This window comes from Malaya genurostris, chromosome 1, assembly GCF_030247185.1.
Source record: "Malaya genurostris strain Urasoe2022 chromosome 1, Malgen_1.1, whole genome shotgun sequence".
NCBI classification, from domain to species: Eukaryota; Metazoa; Arthropoda; class Insecta; order Diptera; family Culicidae; genus Malaya; species Malaya genurostris.
The window spans coordinates 103,893,134-103,915,734 of record NC_080570.1 but is presented as its reverse complement, the minus strand read 5'-3'; the positions used below and the strand labels follow the sequence as shown (position 1 = coordinate 103,915,734).

Sequence of the window (22,601 nt, the reverse complement as noted above, 5' to 3'; positions counted from 1 at the left end):
TGTTAAACTCGTGACTTTGTCAATACGTGAATGCTTTTGTGGGATACATTTGTTCCTCAAATATGGTTTTTTTTAATTTCTAAATTTCAATGTATTCAGAGGAATATTTAGGGAAAATGTTAGAATTAAAAATGTTGTTTACCAATATAATAGGGCAAGGTGTTCGGTTGCCGGTTCCCCATAGTAACTTTTGACAGAAAGCAGATAGTGTCATTCCGCCAAATGTCATGTGTGTGTGTAATAGCAGCACGTTCTTTTTGTACCGAATGCCAAAACAAACAGACGCTTGTACTGTTTGCTGCACTCAAAACAAATTTCAATTGCGTGAAAATCAACGCAAAAGTTTTTTATGACTTTTTTTATAGCATCTTAAATTGAAAAGCACCAATGGGAAGGTGAGTGGATTGAATATGTATGAGGTGAAATCGATGTATTTCGTGACTTAATACCGGATGCTATCAACATTTTTGCAACCAAATTTTTTTACGTCATTTTCAAAATGTCTACCGATTTCAGTTACCGGCACCCCAAGAGATGATGACAAGTCTGCAAATTTGTATGTAAATTATCAAATTTCTTAGTTAACATGCGAACCTTTTTTCGTCTAAAGACTTTTTACAGACTTTAGAAACTTCGATAGTTTGCAGACATTAGTGAAAAACTACAGAGTTTTGAAATTAACGCGATCTTTTCGTTTTACTAGCTAAACTTGTGGTATAACCTGGCATCTCTGGTGATATGCAACACGTGCACAAATTGACGACTTCAATACATCCGTCATATAAGTAAAAACTTTGGTTCTCTGATTCTGTTAGCCGACTGGCGACTTCAAACAAATCGTCCAAGTCAAGGAAAATGAACTTGCATGCACTGATTAATACCGTCAAACGTTGCTTAGTGGATTAAAAGCCAATAAATTCGACCGCAGTATTCAATTCCGCGAAGCCTGTGGAAGACCGGAAAAATCAACATCAATTCCAAATCATTGGCCAAAAGAGCCAAGACGAAGTCACCATCAGACAATAAAGACTTTTGTCCAAAACAACTCTGAATAGAATAAATTACGTTTTTTCTTTGAATAATTACAGTTTTTACTCATATTTTGCATTTTTAGCGAAATTTCTTGGGGTACTGGTAACCGAACATCTTTTTTGAAATGGCCAAAATTTATGACTTTACTGAATTGATAATAAGGTTTCATCAATCGATTGAATCAAATTAGTTTCTTATTCAGTTGTTAACTAGAGACTTTAGCTTTCCATTGATGTATATATGTCCGCATAATGCGCACTTAGGCAGAAGTTATAATCTTAAAAGAAAAGGAAGTCGGTAACCGAACACTCTCCCCTACAAATGAACGGTACAGTTTAATTTCAAAATTTATAATGTTGACAATTTTTACTATTGAATGTTAAATTTTTGGCAACACAAGTCTCTGAATTACGTCAAAATTCACTTTTTACTTTACTTTTCTTTTTATATTATTATCTTTATGAAAGAAAAGGGCTACACGGTTAGTTTTGCATTTTTAATTGACTTCCGGCCCCGCATTGTGAAAAGTAAGACACTTTTAATGCAAAAAAAAAATTCTTCTAAATTTTCACACCTAGACAAATTACTGGTTAATTCTCTAAACAATTCGTGAATCGAATTACATTAACCCTTTCACGACCATAAGATGTCCAGAACGAAATATGCCAGTACAACACAGTATTTTTGCTATTGTGGATATAAAGTAAGAGAATATCACCAAAAAAACATAGCAGAGTGCATAAGTTTCCTATAACTTTATGAGAAATATTTTCCCTATGATCCTCAGAAATAAATAAACATCGAGTTGGATTTATTATATCGTAATTTAGTTTATTGCTTTAATTATCAGAATAGTAAAATGAATGGTAAGTTATGGTATTCTATGGAACGATTTCGTGTACTTGTTTAGCACAAGTGGACGTTGCACATAACACATTTATTATGTATTCTATTTTCTATACGTCGTTTTGCACAAACTTTTTTAGTGCAATAAAGATTCATAGTTATTTTGTTTTATTCGTTCAGAAAGTCTTGGAAATAAGTTTTTTTAACATTCAATACAAAAAACATCGATTTAATAATAATTGAAGAATCGATAGCGATTTTTACATAAGGAAAAAATATTTCCCTTGTTTTTTCGATGACGCTGCTAATTCACCTAATGAGAATAAATATTTTCATTTCTTACGTACAATTACACTCTACTGACGTTATCGTTAACATATATGTGACAAGTCGAACCGTCGAATGTGGCAACTTTGCTTAATATACTGTCCAGTTATTTTACCGAAAGAGTATTTTCGACGTCATGAATTTTGACAGTGTGAATAAATATCGATAAATATCAATACGTTAGCTGTAGTGTGAAATTGTAGGCTCTGTTAGCTTGAACATGTTCAAAATTCAAACGCGAACAACACAACGCAAGTTGACGGTGCAGCTTGACGAGCCGTGGTATCTAATGAAAGCAATTTAAAAATAACCTCGATACAGCTTTTGAGTCATTCTTATCTAATGACAGGAGATAATTACAGGATTATGGCATCTATTTTCATTTTTGTTTTGTTTCAAAACAAGAAGTACAACAGTATAGATCAAGCGTTAAATTCAAATAAAACGTTCGATTATTCAAATAAAACGAAGATCTACATTAGCTCAAATGAATTGTATCAATAGAAATGCTAGGATAAAAAATTGCTACGGATACCCTATTGATTACTTGTGAAATGAGACTTTTCCTTTCTGTCGAATGTATCCGTTTATAGCGACGATTCGATGTATGTCTCTCGCTAGCCGTGATCGTCTAGTGGTTAGGACCCTACGTTGTGCCCGTAGTAACCCAGGTTCGAATCCTGGTCACGGCAATGAAATTAATAATTGTCACGGGCAGAGAGGGACTTTTTTGCAAGTTATTGGTTGACAAATCGGTCGTAAAATTTAAGATAAGCTTATAAAATTTAAAGTATCGGTTGTACTTTAAAAAATACTACTCAAAATCAATTACATATCAGTCCGGGAGTTTTGCTAACACATTTGAATGAAATCGAAGTTCAACCAGTAAAACAAGGAACAAAATGTTTGCGAATTTTTACTTTACCTCTTTGACCTATCATTGCAGTAGCAGTTTTTGTTGTAATAAACTGAACTGATTAATCGAAGACGAAACCTGAAAGCTTTCTGAATGCATGGTTATAAGCGAAAAAAGAATTTGGTTTGCAAAGTCGTGAATCATTTGAATCATGTGAGCAAGAGCTTAGCCAGCAGTTCACAGAATATTTCGCAGTATTTTCTATGGTGAATTTAAATCCCCGCACGGCCTCAATGCTCTTGTTTTTAATGACTTACTTTAGACTTAGATGAGGCCTTCCGACTATGCAGTCCCAGACAGCACACCACTGGTCATCTTCATGAAATGTTCAACCGAAAAAATTACAGAGTTGTTCACAAGATACGACTGAGCACAAAGACAATGATGTTCACTTATTAAATTCAAATTTTTTATGATGGTTAATGCACTTAACTAAAAACTTGTTCCATTCAAAACGCATAGATTGTTTTGCGATTGAGAAAATTGACGATTAGATTGTTTCATAATAATTAATTCCACCCTTTTCAGAAATTTTCATACAAAATTTAAAAAAAAACATACTCTAACTGTAATGTTGTATGCTCTATGATTTCAAATCCACTTAAAGGATTATAGTTTAGAACAACCTCAATATACCAATACCAGAAGAAGTTAAACGATTTAATATTATACCAATAATAAATTTCGGTATATATTCGTTAAAGAACACATATTGTAAGAAATCGTCACAGGGATCATTCACAAGTGACGACTTTTCAAGTATGTTATTTACTTGATTTACTGTGATTTTTGTTGTAGAAAAAACTGTAAACCTACCAGTCTTTTGGTTGGGAATAAGAGAACCTACTAACTTATCAATTTTATAAACAGTGAATCGATTCAATAGAATATTGCATATAGTATGGTCGGATCGTATCTTTAATACTACTTAATTATATCTAATGATTCTGTATAAGTTAGTCTGCCCAACTTCAAGATAACTCTAAAAATTTTATTCTAAATCTTTTGAAACGGTTTGTTCCTGGTTGTCTGAATTTTTATCAAACATTAGACCTCAAACATTTTGCTTGATCAGACCATGTCAATTAGGTTACATGATTATGGTTCATTTTAATAATAGTACTTATAGGCTTATACTGATAATTAGTCACTGTGTTTTATGCAAAATTTGTCGAAAAAGAAGTATCTATAATTGAGAAATTCCATGCAGTATCGGCTGGATTTTAGCACGACCCTCTTCAATTTGCATGAAACTTTACATGTGTATTCGGTATAGCAAATAAACTATAAAAAGCCACATTATTTTTAAACAATTATAGCTGAAAATCTATAGCTTTTATGGAACTTGTGTCTACTAAGAGGTGAAAGGTAATCAATCGAACGTTTTTTTTAAATAAACACTGAAATAAATCTTCCTATTTTTTATAAAATCAAAAATAAAGCTTATATACCACTTAAAACGTTAAGTTAGAAGAAAACTAATGAATGCTTAAATAAGTTAGAGAGATGATCGACAAAACAGCTTCCAGATTTTTTTTTTAAATGAGCTATCATATTATTTATGAATTTGCAAAAAAAATAGCTTAAAGGTTGGTTAAAGTATAAAATAGACTATATAATTACTAAGACAATCAAAACATGAAAATATATAATTGTACATTGCCTCTTGAATACAGCCCGCCGCATTATCGATTATGAAAAACCGCATCTAATTAATAATAAATGTGTAATTTTACAAACTAGTGATATTTTTTCGATTTGGTTTTCAAAATATCTCGAAAACAACTGCTCTCATTTTCTTGACTTCAAAGAAGAATTTGTTCTGCCCTCGACATCTTACGAGCCTAAACAGTATGCCTTTAAACTTATGTTATTGAATGAAAAAAAAAGAATTTGTTCAAAATTTCACAAGGATTCCAATCTCTATGGTCTTTTTCATTGATCTTAGCTTGAATAATAATATTTCATGATCAGACACAATTATTCCTATCAAAACATCGATTTTCAAAAACATTCATTGGTGTGCTTGTAATATGACGTTTTTTGTGGTATAAAAAATAAGAAAGAAATGCGGGGGAACATAGAATTTTGAAAAAAAAATTATTAATTTTTTTTGATAAATCGGAAGATTTTGTTTAGCGTATACTGTTTTCTACATTTCTATTGAGTACCTAAAACTTTTTTTTATACATAATTTTTGTAGATCATTTTGAGTAATAATTGTTTAAAAATAGAATAGTGTAAAGTTAGTAAAAAAAATCTCTACACCTGTGAAAATACTTTATTTGCCATACCGATCACACACGAAAATCGAAGGGGGTCGTGACGTCATTTTCGCATGCTGTGATTGGTTTGTGGTCACAGCTCATAGGGTTATTCGAACCAATTTTTCAATGGTATACTAACAGTTCGGCTGAAAAGTTCGTATCGTTTAATAGAAACACACATTTTATTGCCAAAATTCGTTTTTATTTTTCTACATAATTGCCATCAGAGGCGATACAGCGATTATAGCGATCTTCCAACTTTTCGATACCATTTTTGTAGTACGATTTGTCCTTTCCCTCAAAATAGGCCTCAGTTTCAGCGATTACCTCTTCATTGCTTCTAATTTTTTTACCAGCGAGCATTCTCTTGAGGTCTGAGAACAGGAAAAAGTCACTGGGGGCCAAATCTGGAGAATACGGTGGATGAGGGAGCAATTCGAAGCCCAATTCGTTCAATTTCAGCATGGTTTTTCGTTGTTATTTTTGATCGATTGTGAGCTCACGCGGCACCCATTTTGCACAAAGCTTTCTCATATCCAAATATTCGTGAATAATATGTCCAACACGTTCCTTTGATATCTTTAGGGTGTCAGCTATCTCGATCAACTTCACTTTACGGTCATTGAAAATCATTTTGTGAATTTTTTTCACGTTTTCATCGGTAACAGCCTCTTTTGGACGTCCACTGCGTTCATCGTCTTCGGTGCTCATATGACCAGTACGAAATTTTGCAAACCACTTACGAATTGTTGCTTCGCCCGGTGCAGAGTCTGGATAACACTCATCAAGCCATTTTTTGGTATCGGCGGCACTTTTTTCATCAAAAAGTAGTGTTTCATCAACACACGAAATTCCTTTTTTTCCATTTTTTCACAATAACAAAAGTAGCTTCACTCAAAATGCAATATCTCACAAACTAATAATCAGACAGCTGTCAAATTTATACACGTATCTTTTGAAGGTTGGTACTAACTGAAAATGGTATGGATTTAATTCTAGTGGCGCCCTCTCATAGAAACGATATGAACTTTTCAGCCGATCTGTTATAGAAATACTGAAATGACGATGCCATACATGTTTAAGTTAAATGTTTCCGAATCTATTGGTTGGTAATCACATCAATCCATCAACAAATGACTAAATTATTATCAAAAAAAGAAATTATAACAGAAAACGATTAAGCGGATAGTTTTGCAGTTTTTAATTGACACCTCATTTTCCGATCATCGAACCGTAACAAGCTCATAACAAAACGCTGTTATCGTGGCAAGTGCTGATATAAATCTGATCTCGTTAGTGGTTAAAATATCAAAATTTTCTAACAAGTATCAAAAAGAGAAATAGTTTAGATATGATATGTTGATCGGGCTCTAACGTTTCCCATACGTGCGGCATCTCACCCTGAGGTATAGAATCTCACTCGGATTTGTATTTTTTATTCAAATATAAATATCAAGAACAATTTTTATTTTTTAGTGCAAAGTCATTCTGCAATATATAGTAGATTGTCTTTTAGCTTTTAATAACAGAAAGTTAAGATCCGATTCAGTAAATAGTTTGGAAGAAATATCGATTTTCAGAAAGGAACAGCATCTTATCCGAATTTACCCTATATCTCTGGAAATACTCCATAAACGCGTGAAACATTTCGCAGGTCTGTTCATTGTGTAAAATCAATTTTCGGTGATACTACAAGCTTTTAGATCGACGATGGTGAGCAAGTGCGAAAAGCGATTGTGTGCGGTCGCATTGAAAATTCGGATCTGTCAGCAAGAAAACTTACAAAAACCCTTTTTAATCCACCTAGTGGTGTGATAATGCCTGATGATTTCTCTTTTTTCATAACAGTCTCATGAGAATATATTTCATACTTTTATTAAATAATTTCGGATACTAATTTTGACACCAATTGATTCAGATTGATTCAAGTAGTTCACAAAAGAATGCTTAAGTGTTTATGCCACACAGTCAACATAATTTTTCCAAACTAGTGCTTGACATTTGCGTTTCCTATTTGTATGAGAACAGTGATGCTAATCTAAAAAAACCCTTCTTAGTCCACTTGATCAATGGCCCGACAGTAGCATTCAAACGAGCCCAAGTTTGTTAAAATCGGTTCAGCCATCTCTGAGAAAATTGAGCGCGTTCAAATATCTTCGAAAAGTGCACACACATACACACACACACACACACACACACACACACACACACACACACACACACACACACACACACAGAGAGAGAGAGAGAGAGAGAGAGAGAGAGAAATATTTTCCGATATCGTCGAACTGAGTCGATTGGTATATAACACTATGGGTCTCCGAGGCTCCGTTCGAAAGTCGGTTTTTCCAGCAATTCTAATACCTTTCTATATACAAAGGCAAAAAGTTTGGTTTTCCAGATCGCTTACCGAATAATTTGGATCAACATTCTCGACATATCCGATTTGATTTTTTAAGGAAGCAACCGGAAACCTTGTGAAAAGAGGATCCCGAGAATGCCAGGCTAAAAGTATGATTAACACTCCTAATACCAAGCCTAAAAAAGTTACGCGAAGCACCAAGCCTCAAAAAAAGTTGGAACGGTAACTTTGAGCTATCATAGCTCAGTTGTTACTTGAGCAATTTCGATAAATTTTTCACCCTCGAATTTTGTGAAGTTTGTAGATTATTTTAAGTATATCATTATTGATGATCTTTTAGGAAAAACTAATGAAAATCTGATTTTTCCCGTTCCAAGTTTTTTTTCAAGCTCAAAACGTGCCCTATCTGCATTCATGCGGCACCTGCATCGCGAATCGGATATTGAGAACTTCAACTTTACCGAGTCATAACTTTGTTGTTAGTCAACCGATCTTCAAAATTTGTACACCATTGGAAAGGTGTACAAATTCTCTGTAAAATTTGTACCAAATTTCTTGAGATTCTTTGAACGGATATATAATTTTGATCATCAATACATTGTTTCTGGTAATGATTCCAATATTTTGAATCAAAAAAATTTACATGTCATCGCTCTAATTTTTGAGTTATATACAAATATGTCCAAAAAAAAAAATGAAAAATTCATATATATTTATTAATTCATCGATTTTTTAATGTTTTCTTTTGATTGTGCAGGAATGGTAGTTGAGCGAAAATTGTAGCTGATATCACTAGCAATCGAATGATGTATAAAAATATATAGGTCATCGCTTTGAATTTCAAGATATTTACGATCATTGTAAAAAGTCTCACCTTTTCTTAGGTCATCTATCTACAGTTTTCATTATAACTTTGGGTAGACAACCCTATTTTTAGTTTTTTTCAGTGCGTTTTATTTGTGGAAGTAGTACCTTTCCAATGGTGAAAAATTTTGAAGATCGGTTGACTAACAACAAAGTTATGACTCGGTAAAGTTGAAGTATTCAATATTTTCTATGCGACGTTTATGCCAAAGGAAAGAAAATAGGAAAGCAGATAGGGCATATTGGGCGCGTGAAAAAAACTTGGAACGGGAAAAATCAAATTTTCATTGGTTTTCCTTTACCAATCATCTGCTACAAAGGTTTGGAATCAATCTACGAACTTCACAAAATTCGAGTGTGTAAAATTTATTGAGATTCGTTGGAAAACAGCTGAGCTATGACAGCTCAAAGTTACCGTTCCAACTTTTTTTGAGGCTTGGTATTTGGAGTGTTAAGAAGATTGGCATTGAAAAATAAAAATATTTTCACTGACTATTGAAAATAAATTAAACAATATGCGAGCGTATTTCAAAATTCAATTGCTGTTTTTATCAAGCAGTAACCACGTTCTACTGCAACATACTCTTCAAAATATTGTATAAATTTCGTATGAAAGCATAAGTACGTACAAAAACAATACAAATAGCTGTATGAAATATAGACTTAAAATATTTTTATACATTTAAAACATAAACCTATTGCCTAAAATATTCAATATGACATTTCCATAAAGCATGTACCAAAATATGAGCGATTTACATAAAAACCCTTATCCGTCAGATTAACTCTAATCAGACGATGGTTTCATACCAAATCGTATCAAAACACCACCACCAGTGGAGCCGATCGCAGTGCAGCAATAGCGATACCATTGAAAACATAACAGTTACGTTATGGTGACTCATAATCTCCCGCATTCACCGTACCACTCTGCGGGTTGCTGTCGTCGGCACTCATCCCCACGAATAAACACTCCCACTTTCATCTTCTACAGTCAGTAGAAGCGATACTTCGCGTGACATGACGCGATTCGACCCGACCTCGCTGCTTTATAGAAGGTATGAAGACCAGTTTCTTGGCCTCCCACGATTTTCAACTTTCTTCCGTCCCTCGAACGTCGGCGAAGACTGCATGGGCATATTCGCACGGTTCAGTTGAACAAGACCCGGATTGACTGGGGGTGGTGGATCACAGCAGGAAGTGGTAGACGCTTGATTAGATCACCAACCGCCATCCAGTGCATCTTCGGCAAAGATGCATTGTTTACTAGTCATAAATCCATCTAAAGGGAGAAAGGTTAGTGTTTTAATACAGTACAGTACGTACTTCATAATTTGAAAGTATACATGCAAATTTTCGACTAATTTGAGAATCTATAAATCTACCTATGAATATTGTATGACTATGTCATGAATATTTATGAGAAAGCCAGTCAATGTTGCCAAGAGTGATCCGAATGAAATTCACACTTAGTTTATAAAAAAAAAGTATCGTATCTAGACTAACCGGTGTAACATCTCACCAGAGTGGGTTTCTTACCGGAATATAATGAAACTCATCCATAGCTGAAAATATATTTGTTAAAATGCAATGTGTTTCTAGTCGACTTCATTTTCGATGTACAAACCACACGAACAATTTTCGTGGTTGAGACGGCTGATCAATTCAATTGCATAGTTTTTCATCTAATTATTCAGTAAAGTTATAGCTACCTTCGATTCCTGTAGCCGTCATTTTGCACAGCGTTAATCCCAACGCTATACCTACATAATCCAAGCAAGCTTCACCCTGATAGCATCTTCTCTCCGGCACGATTGCCGGTCGGAAGCAAACAAGCGAAAGAAGCCAAAACAGTTGAGACAACTTTTAAATAAGCGGCGCTTCTTCAGCAAACTTGACTCAAGTTTGCTTACGCGGAAGAAACCCACAAAGAAGAACGAAACAGCAGCGCGCTAACCGCACAATAACAATTAACAAGTGTGCAGTGCCAGTGGAGCACTCTCACTCCTTTTCTTTCTCTCTCTCTCTCTACCCGTGGTTCGCCGTCACTGAGATCGACACGACGAGGGAAAGGTCGCCACACCGTTGAATGTTATTTTTTTTCGGGTCGCAGACTGTCGCATGGAGCTTTGCCGCTACAATAATTTCGGGAAAATTGTTCATTTGTCAGTTTTAATTGGTTTCTAGAGACTAATTTAACAGATCAGTGCTTCTCTGAAATTGGGTTTAGCTATTCATTCATTCTATTGGAAAATAAAGGATTTGTCTGGAATTCCAATGTTGAATCACCCTAAAGCAGAAACTTACATAATAGTATCACCCAAGTGTAAATGAAAAGATTAACACATGTTAGTTGGTCATTATTAGTTTTTCTGGATTGCACTGTGGTTTCTGTATAAATGGATGACACTTTCAGTATGGATAAAAGCGAATGAGGCGACCAATGAATTTTCAATTGAAAGAGCACTAAGAGCGCAAAATTAGTTGTTTGTTTTTAGTGGCGCTACCGGGATGCAGTGCATTGTGGTTGCCATGTCGTATGTAAATGAATGTCGCACGGTGGTTATATGTAGGTGAACTGGCCGCAAATTTGTTCGCGGGAATTGCTTTATGATGGAACAACGAATAGTAACAGCCAACAGGTAGCGAAAATCACCTTTTGATTATTGTAATTAATTTTAACGATAATACGTATGGTTAATTTGCGGCTGCATATGCTATTAGCAGAAATTGATTTCATTCATCCGTAGATCCTGCGAAAAATGCAATTTACGTAAATAAGCATATTATGCTCATCATATTAAAGTAACGGATAATACGATGGCTTCTATATCGTAGCATATTTTCTTTTCCGGCTGAGATTTCTTCGAGAAATTCGTTTCCTCATGTTATTTATTGACTATTGAGAATTTGCATCTCCTTTAAAGACTTGACAAATTGTTTAATCATCTTTATTCAAATGAATTTCTCGAGTACTGATTGTTAAATTGCACTTTCTATGCGCGCATTTAAAAACTATTTCGGTAGCTTGACGAATGTACCCCAGTTTCACAGTACTTTCAGACAATAATAATATGAGGATAGTTGCAGTGAGCTGTGCTGAGCTGAGCTGAAGTAGATCGCACGTAGTTGCACTTCGTGATTGACCGAATGAGTGGAAATGTACAATGAACCAAGAAAATGAAGCTTGGTAGAAGCAAATCATTTTCACTGTACATATCCACTCACTCCTAACTTTTCATTAAATGATCAATAACGACGCTGGCTACGACCAAAGGCTGTGCTACTGAGGGAAAGGAAGGAATGTTAGTCCGATACTCGTTGTTTCTAGAGACCGCGGGTACCACTGTATCTTCACGAGCATCACGGGATAGGAGATTTGTTAGTAGGGAGGGAAATAGAACCGGATATGTTTTGGTAAACAATATGATCTCAACAAAACCTGACTTTCGATACTCAGGATAGATATAATAAGAAAAAAAAAAAAGAAAATATGTCCAAGGAATGATCTCACCAGTGTCTTTTTTCTCCTGCTCGCTCTGCTGTCAGCAACGCAAGATGACCACTGAATGAATAAAATAAAAACACTCGCGAATGGATAACAGGTTAACATCGTAGATTTTTGGGGCCGTAAATTCTCAGTTTCCGCCGCTTGAGCATCTTTAGTTTCGCAGAACAATATTATTAAATAAATAGCACTCTCAATACTAAACACACACTTGCCACATCTGCTCTACCACTCAAAATAAATATTTCAACCTAATTTTTATCTATACGTATCAAACATTACATCAAAATTATACTTTTTTGAGAGCAGCACCAGGACACCACATCGCACTCTTCTTTTTTGCAGTGTAAGAAAAATACCCATTAAGAAACATTCATTGTCTTAGGCCGAGAAACATAATTTCTAGTATTTATTTTTAATTAGAACTTTCGGCTTTCATATGTGACATAGTATTCGAAAATAGTGCTAACGTGTGAAAACAAATTTTCGCAATAAACCTTTAGTTAAGAATCAAGAGTAAACTAAGTTAACTTGTGTTGGTAATTTGTGTATTAAGTACATTTTATTTGGTACGTATGTCATAGATCTATGTATTCATATATGCAGTGCAACAAGTTTATCAAAGTGGCTTGCACGATTGAGTTTCAAACCATCTTTTTTAACAATAATTTATTCTCAAATGAATGTTAAGCCTGACATTTTTTATTATTTTTCAACCATATGGAAGATTTATTGAGTAAAATCAAGAAAAGAAGCGCCGAAATTTGTTTTTACGCACACATTGTTGACATTACTCATACGCTTGCAAAAAGTCATGCTCCTTAAGGGAATGCACCCAAGTTGTCGTTTCAAATCATAGGGCGCTGGTCTTACAAACCAGTTTCAATATACACTAAGGTCTCTTTTTACACGGGGGTTACGTACTGTGTTAAAAAAAAACCGTGTAAAAGAAAACCGTGTTAATTGCGGAAACCGTGCAAAAAAAATCGCGTGGAAAATTTGACGTAATTTGATTATTTGTTTGTTTTGTTTTGGAGATTTGATTATTTGTTTGTTTTGTTTTGGACAAAATGTAACTTTTGCTAATTTGAAGTGGAAAAAAGCTTATTTTTTAACTCCCAAATTTATACAAGGTGCACATAACTGTGAAAATGTAACTGTTGTTTCACAATAAAAATGGAAATCTAAAAAACAGCCAGAGGTTACGAGAAGAGTCCAGTCATACTTGATAAAACACATTGGATGATAAATTAAAATCAGAACACTTAGAAAATGCGTTGTACGACAAGCAAATTAATCTAAATGGATCATGCCTTCTGTATAATGCATTCAATTTTCAAAAAAACCGATAATACTTTCAAATTAGAACGTTCGACTAAAGAAGTGCTAATAATACCACCAATAAACGCTTTCACTTCAGAAGTGCTAATAATACCACCAATAAACGCTTTTCAAGCTTGAAAATCAGTTCTTTTCAATTCCGAAGGTGCGATGTGTAGTAAACACTAACGATCTTAACAGTCATTTTCAACTAAACTGAGTGGGAAGACATGGGTATCGGATGAAGATGTATGCACGCAGAGACAGGATTAAAAGGAAAGAATTCATAGATATGAATATAAATCAAATTTGAAAAGGTATTACTATGTGTAACGGTCGTAAAAATCAAGGAAATACAGTACATCGACTTTGAAAATACAGTACATTTTACAGTACGCTTTTTTCTAAAAATAGTGAATAAAAAACGAAAGCAAATAAATTTGATCAGCATCTTACGAGGAAAACAGATTGAAAAAATGACATGCGAATACAACTATGTAATGAAAACCGCGAAAAAGCCATCGCAGAGATGGGACTCGAACCCTCAATTGGTCCGTTTTTTTGTATGTTTCACATGCAGGATAGCTTAATTGGCAAAACGATTTAGGAGGATAGGAACTATTTTCGGGTTCGAGTACCGTCTCTGCAGTAGCTTTTGCGCGGTTTTCATCACACAATTGTATTCGCATATCATGTAAAACTTACTCAATACGGCTCTACGTCTTAACAAGACTAAACAAATCGTTCAAAGCAAGTTCATAAACTCAGTTGAGAAACATGATGAATATTTTCAATCACGTTAATCTCCAAACAGTACGAAGTTCGAATGGTTTCTGTTAAAGTGTTTGATTCCTCATACAAATAAAAGTGAATTAAAAGTTCATGTGCAAATAAGGCATTCGAATTGATGATTTCTATCACATCTTTAGAGCAACATTATCATTCAATGGGCCGACTGTGAGCTTGTGTGAAGCAGCACTGCGTGCGGTACCGTTAGCCAGCGCCAGCGCTGGGCACCGCGTATATATCGTTGTACATTAGAAACAGTGATAAATATATATAGTGATAAAAAGAGAAACGTTTCATTGGACAGTGTAGTGAGAGACAAAAAAAAAAGTGCTTTTTCCTGAAAGAGGTTTTTTGCACTCTACTGGAAGGAATATTTACCCATTGCCTCGGACTGGGTATTGGCAGCCGTTCACCGTTTTGGAGCTTAAGCTAAGTAAAACTTTATTTTCTCTGTTGTTTAATACCACTTCAATTGCACCCCGAATCTGACCGCACGGACACAAGTCCGTGACATGACAGGCGATATCAAATTGCCTGACCTTCCCCTTGATGATCAGATGGATGCTTCAGATGGCAATAAATCGCGCATTAGAAGCTATCCCGATGGGCTTGCACTCTCGGCCGGACCGTATGCGGTTTACATCCGGACCAAAGCGAATGGTAAAAAATTGAACCTTCTAAAACTTTCTAATGACCTGTCCTCGCGATACAATACTGTACAAAAAATTGAAAAAGTACGCCCGGACAAGCTTAGGGTCTTGTTAGCCAGTGCAAAACAGGCTAATGAGATCGTTCAAAGTGAGAATTTCACGCGGGAGTATCGCGTATACGTACCAGCTCGCGAAGTCGAGATAGACGGCGTGATCACCGATCCGAGTCTGACTTGCGAGGACGTTCTTAAGCATGGGGCAGGCGGATTTAAAAACCCCCTACTCAAGAACGTTAAGATACTGGACTGCAAGCAATTGCGTACAGTATCGACCGCTGAGGATGGGACTAAGTCCTATATCCCATCAGACTCGTATCGGGTGACTTTCGCTGGCTCGGCTTTGCCTAATTACGTCCTCCTGGACCGAGTTCGTTTACCTGTTCGTCTTTATGTACCGCGGGTCATGAACTGCACCAATTGCAAACAATTGGGACATACAGCATCCCATTGTTGCAATAAATCCCGGTGTATAAAGTGTGGAGGGAGTCATGCGGATAACTCCTGCAGTGGAGACAATGAAAAGTGTCTCTACTGTAAGGAGGGGCCGCATGACCTCTCTGATTGTCCCGTGTATAAATTGCGTAAGGATAAAATGAAGCGTTCACTCAAGCAACATTCCAAACGCTCATTTGCGGAAATGTTGAAATGTGCTACGCCACCTACCGAAAATCCTTACGCTTACTTGTCAACTGACGAGAGCGAATATGATGACCCCCTCGAAGGTACATCTTCGGCTGTCCCTCATAGCTCATCAATTAGAAAGAGAAGAAATAAATCCTCTCAAAAGCTCCCTAGTAAGGGTTCGAAGATGTCCTCTGATGGGTCTCGAAAAATTACAACAACTGGTAGTGATGGCAAAAAACCAGAGAAAAAAGCTCCAGGCCTTGGAAAATTAAATTCCGAGCAAGAATTTCCATCACTTCCTGGGACTTCAAAACCCCCGAAAGTCCCTAAAGATCAGTCAGAGAATTTACCAAATACTGGGTTTGTTAAATTCTCTGATATTGTGGACTGGATCATGTCTACTTTCAATATTTCTGAACCTCTTAAAAGCCTGATAATGGCTTTTATTCCTACAGTTAAAACATTCTTGAAGCAGTTGACTGCAAAATGGCCCCTTCTTTCAGCGATCGTATCCTTCGATGGCTAAGTCACCCACCGAGGTCACGGATACAATCACTGTTATACAGTGGAATTGTAGAAGTATCATCCCAAAAATAGATCCTTTCAAATTTCTAGTAAATAATCTGAAATGTGACGCATTTGCATTGTGCGAAACTTGGCTAACTTCTGAAATACCCTTAAACTTCCACGATTTTAACATTATTCGTCTGGATCGAGATGATCCCTATGGAGGAGTACTTTTAGGGATCAAAAAGTGCTATTCTTTCTATCGCATTACGCTCCCCTCGATACCAGGTATTGAAGTTGTCGCATGTCATGTTACAATCAAAGGTAAGGACCTTTGCATTGCTTCCATCTACATTCCCCCAAGAGCCTCGGTTGGGCATCGGCGGCTCAATGATATCATAGAGCTCCTTCCCGCACCGACGTTGGTTTTAGGAGACTTTAACTCACACGGTACGGGATGGGGCTGTCTTCACGATGATAACAGATCAACTATGATCCATGATATCTGCGACAACTTCAATATGACAATCTTGAATACGGGAGAAATGACACGAATTCCTGCACCACCAGCAAGACCAAGTGCGCTAGACTTATCCCTTTGCTCGACAACGCTACGGTTGGATTGCACGTGGAAGGTAATCCCTGATCCCCACGGTAGCGATCATCTGCCTATCGTAATTTCAATCGCCACCGGATTAAGACCATCGGAGACAATCAATGTTTCGTATGACCTCACACGAAATATTGATTGGAAATGCTACACAAATTCGATATCTGAGAAACTAGAAACAACACAAGAACTTCCTCCGGAGGAAGAGTACACGTTTTTGGCTGGCTTGATTCTCGACACCGCGATTCAAGCTCAGACGAAACGTGTACCCGGCGCGAAAACTAACATCCGTCCTCCCAACCCGTGGTGGGACAAAGAGTGCTCGGAATTAAACGCGGAGAGAACTTCATCATTTATCGAGTTTAGGAAAAACGGAACACCTGATAATTTTAGAAACTACGCGGCATTAGACGCTAAGATGAAAAGCTTGATTAAAGCGAAGAAAAGCGGTTATTGGCGTCGATTCGTAGACGGATTATCGAGAGAAACATCAATGAGTACTCTTTGGAACACAGCCCGACGAATGCGCAACAAAAACACCACGAACGAAAGCGAGGAATATTCTAACCGCTGGATATTCGATTTCGCTAAAAAAGTATGTCCTGACTCTGCTCCGGAACAGACGATCATGCGCGTCGCCTCATCTAACAGAAACGAAACACCTTTTTCGATGGTCGAGTTCTCACTTGCGCTTTTATCGTGTAACAATAAAGCTCCGGGGTTAGACAAAATCAAATTCAACTTGTTGAAAAATTTGCCTGACTCTGCCAAAAGGCGCTTATTGAATTTATTCAATAGGCTTCTTGAGGATAATATTGTCCCACATGACTGGAGACAAGTAAGAGTTATCGCCATTCAAAAACCAGGGAAACCAGCCTCCGATCACAATTCGTATCGGCCGATTGCTATGCTTTCCTGTATCCGGAAATTGTTCGAAAAAATGATTCTGTTTCGTCTAGACAATTGGGTCGAGACTAATGGCTTACTTTCAGATACACAATTCGGCTTCCGCAGGGGCAAAGGAACGAACGATTGTCTTGCGTTGCTCTCAACCGAAATTCAAATGGCATTTGCTCGTAAAGAACAAATGGCGTCAGTTTTCCTAGACATCAAGGGGGCTTTTGATTCAGTTTCCATAAACATCCTATCTGAGAAGCTGCATCAGCAAGGTCTTTCACCAATTTTGAATAACTTTTTGTATAACCTGTTGTCCGAGAAATACATGTATTTCGCGCATGGTGATTTGTCGACAATACGATTCAGCTACATGGGTCTTCCTCAGGGCTCATGCTTAAGCCCCCTTTTATACAATTTTTACGTAAGTAATATCGATGAATGTATCAACACATCTTGCACGCTAAGACAACTTGCCGACGACAGCGTTGTGTCTATTATAGGACCCAAAGCTGCCGATCTCCAAGGACCATTGCAAGATACCCTCGACAACTTGTCGACATGGGCTCTTCAAATGGGTATCGAGTTCTCTACGGAGAAAACTGAGCTGGTTGTATTTTCAAGGAAGCGAGAACCAGCACAACTACAGCTTCAACTAGGGGGTGAAACCATAGCTCAGGTCTTCACATTTAAATATCTCGGGGTCTGGTTCGATTCCAAAGGCAACTGGGGATGTCACATTAGGTATCTGAAACAAAAATGCCAGCAGAGAATCAATTTTCTTCGCACAATAACCGGAACTTGGTGGGGTGCCCACCCAGGAGACCTGATCAGGCTTTACCAAACAACGATATTGTCCGTAATGGAATATGGATGCTTCTGCTTCCGATCCGCCGCGAACACCCATTTCATTAAACTGGAAAGAATTCAGTATCGTTGTTTGCGTATTGCCTTAGGTTGCATGCAGTCGACTCATACGATGAGTCTCGAAGTGCTCGCGGGCGTATTACCGTTGAAAAATCGATTCTGGGATCTTTCATATCGATTGCTTATCCGATGCGATATCTTGAATCCGATGGTGATTGAAAACTTCGAAAGGCTTGTCGAGCTCAATTCTCAGACCCGTTTTATGTCCTTGTATTTTGATTACATGGCTCAGAATATTAATCCTTCTTCGTTTGTTTCCAACCGTGCTCATTTCTTGGATACTTCTGATTCTACTGTGTTTTTCGACACATCCATGAGAGAAGAAATTCATGGAATTCCGGATCACGTGCGCCCTCAAGTGGCCCCAAATATTTTCTATAATAAATTTAGAACAGTCAACTGTGAAAAGGTGTTTTACACTGACGGATCAAACATCGACAGGTCCACAGGCTTCGGCATCTTCAATCAAAACATCACCGCTTCTTACAAACTCAGTGATCCGGCTTCAGTTTACGTCGCAGAATTAGCTGCTATTCAGTACACCCTCGAGATCATTGAAACCTTGCCCAAAGACCATTATTTCATTGTTACGGACAGTCTAAGCTCAATAGAAGCTCTCCGGGCAATGAAGCCAGGAAAGTATCCCCCATATTTCCTGGGGAAAATACGGGAACATTTGAGAACTTTATCTGAACGGTCTTATTTAATATCGTTAGTCTGGGTCCCTTCGCATTGTTCCATTCCGGGCAATGAAAAGGCAGACTCATTGGCTAAAGTGGGCGCATTGGAAGGTGATATTTATGAAAGACCAATCTGCTTCAATGAATTTTTCAGTATCTCTCGTCAGAAAACTCTCGAAAGTTGGCAAACTTCATGGAGCAATGGCGAACTGGGACGATGGCTACATTCCATTATCCCTAGGGTATCGACGAAACCTTGGTTCAGGGGGATGAACGTGAGTCGCGATTTCATTCGTGTTATGTCGCGGCTCATGTCAAATCACTACACCTTCAACGCACATCTCCGGCGTGTTGGGCTTGCGGAGAGCGGTCTCTGCACCTGTGGCGACGGTTATCAGGACATCGAGCATGTCGTGTGGTCGTGCGTAGAGTATCGTGACGCCAGGTCGAAGCTACTGGAATCCCTTAGGGCCCGAGGTAGACCGCCTGAGGTTCCGGTTCGGGATGTGTTGGCGAGTCGGGATAGTTCATATATGCTTCTCATATACCAGTACCTTAAACACATTGATATACAAGTGTAATGTGTTTATCCTCGTTCAGAAAGTATAAACTCCACCTACAGGTTCGACACTAACATCCGCCCGATTCTCTCGATCCCCGTCCCTGTCCACCATCTTCATTGGAACTAACAAGATCTTTTTTTTGTCACTAACTTTTTCGTTCCCCCTTCCCTGTCTCTTCACCATCTCGATGGCAACTAATTAGATCTCTATCGTTTTCAGACATTTTGTCCCCACATCCCCTGTTTTACTCCGTTTCCACAATATTTACTTTTTTTTTTCTTCATCTCTTCCGTAACATCACCATCATCGTCCAGGGAAGACCGCTCCAGTCGAAAACCAGCATGCGGGCCACCCGCCAGGCCTTCGTAGCCTGGGGGTGTTTCCCGCGGACCCACACGGACCGAAGGATGCGGCCAACATGGATATTTGCAAACGCCATATGGAAGACCCTCATGCAATATCCAATTCACCGGCATTACATAATGATACTATTCTAGTTTTAATATAGTCGTAATTAAGATTAGTAAATATCCTTGGCATCTTAGAGCTTAAGCAGTGTGCCTTAAAATTATATTATAATATTGAATAAAAAAAAAAAAAAAGTTCATAAACTCAATTGTTTTTATTTTCCTTTTTTGGGCATTTTAAAGTTCGTCAAAAACTGAAAAATGTGCGAAAGTAATAATAACATTTTTTGAGAAGCGGATGTTTTTGATAATGATTTTGATTTAGAGTATATTTTCTTTTTGGTTTAGACATTTTTCTTTTATTTTAATCATCAAAGTTTCGCTTGATTGTTGTGACGCGTTCTGAACAAGAATTATTAATGAAAAAAAAATGTATGTGTTGTTGTTGTGTTCTCATTCACATTCGCTACGTGTTGTTACTGTTCTTGTACTGCCGCAGATCGAAATTCGATGCGTTGAAGATTTAAAATTGTATTGAATATTGAATATTGCTGACATAATACACCACAACTGAGCGGAAGAGACGTTGTCGTGTAATTTACAACAGGGGCTCAAGATCTGAAGACTGATTAATCATTTTATGGAACGACAGTCAATACTCCCGTGAATTGTTGAATGAATAATTTTAGTTAACTTTCAAACTCTAAATTAACTCTCATAATCGTTTTCTTACAGCCAACCTGTTCCCTTTTTTCAAAATTTTTCTCAAAAAAACAAATGACAGTTCTTTTTAAACTCTCATCAGAAACCGTGTTAATTGCGAAAAACGTGTAAATAAAAACCGTGTTAATTTCGGAATCCGTGCAAAAAAGCCGTGTATAAAAAAACCGTGCGAAAAAAAACCGTGTAAAAAGAGACCTTAGTGTACACTGAAGTCTTTTTTTATGCGAGTTTACGTATCACATAACCGACGACACGACCTGCCACTCACTATTCAAAACTGTATCGCAAATTTAACTACCCCTCAGTAACTGGTAATGTCAAAACGAAATCTCTTGAACACAAAATTTAACTGGCAACACAGGTTGATAAATTGTTGATTTTGAATAACAGTTGCTATAACCTTGGTTACTATATATAAGAGACATGAGAAATGTAAACAAAAAAAAAACTCCGAATAGTGATGTACATCGCGGAAAATTAAAATTTGGCTAACAGCCTCTAATGGAAGGTCTTATCGCAGTAAATTTGCAAATGCTCCAGCATCGTTATGTGTCAGAGCAGTAAATCGATAAGTTTATCGATTTTGTAAAGATATCATCATACGAACTTCGCTTATCTTAGTTAGTGGAGATGGAACCCGTTTGTACCCAAACACTGAGAACACCCAAACCCCTGACGAAATATGCAAATTAAACAGATTCTTATTCAAATAAATGGAGTATTTTCAAGAACCGTTGCTAAATCAAAAATGGCGGATGACAACTGTCAAACTTGCATGGTAGAAAGATGGTAGATCGTGGATAGATATAGATTAGAGCCCAATAGAGAAACAATACGTCATTCTGACCTAATATTTTTATTATTTAATAGATTTTCTGCAGCAGATCGCAAACCATAATCCGAATCCTTCCATCGACTCTCAAATGAAATATTTCTAGACATAATTTACTCATTGGTGGGGTATCTGATATTTGAACCCAAGCCCGATCAACAAATTCGGGCATAGAAAACAAAAAATTTGTTCGAAAGGCAGACCCAAGCAAATATTGATCCGGTTAATTGGTGGTTTCGGCAATGTTTTCAATAGTTATAGGGGAAATGGGGAAAAATCACTCGCTGTAAAAAATTATTGAGATGAACAACAGATCATTATATCTTAAATCTCTGTAGGCGTATCGCCAGGAATCTTTCCTGTCAACGTTTTGGTAGAGTTCCTAAGGTTAGACCTTTTGGCTGGGATTGACTACATTTTGAATATATAATTGATTTCACATCTAATAATTCGAAAATCACACTAACGAATTCCCGGTGAGTTTTTATTACAACAAGTTTGATTCTGTAATGTCAGCACAAATCATGATAAAGAATGTCAAAATCTCAAGCATATTTCTCAAGGTCTATCCGCATTTAGTTTACTTTTATTCGCACACCTGTTTGCGTCCTTACAAGCGATTTAACTTTATATTAGATCAGCTATCAAGTTAGGAACCTGTAAGAAACCAAAAAAGTTGCTATACGTAAAGAAAACGAAAACAAACAGCTGTTGCGGGAAAATGATGTGGGAATAATGGTGATTTATGTTTGCTTATGTATCATATGGATCTAAATCAAACAAAAACGAAAAATTTATTTCATATACAATTTTTTCAGGACTTTCACTATTACGTTCAACATTTAATGACAACTAAATGTTATCGTTTTTTCCTAAACTGAAGAAATGCATGTG

General features: G+C 36.9%; 1 protein-coding gene and 1 non-coding gene across 5 annotated transcripts in view; both read left to right on the top strand.

The window, feature by feature from the left end:
* LOC131425303 (RYamide receptor-like) overlaps positions 1-22,601 on the top strand; it is a 420,424-nt gene that overhangs the window by 339,592 nt on the left and 58,231 nt on the right. The window lies entirely within an intron of this gene.
* Trnah-gug (transfer RNA histidin (anticodon GUG)) lies at positions 2,826-2,897 on the top strand. The gene has a single exon. It is a non-coding gene; the product is annotated as a tRNA-His (tRNA).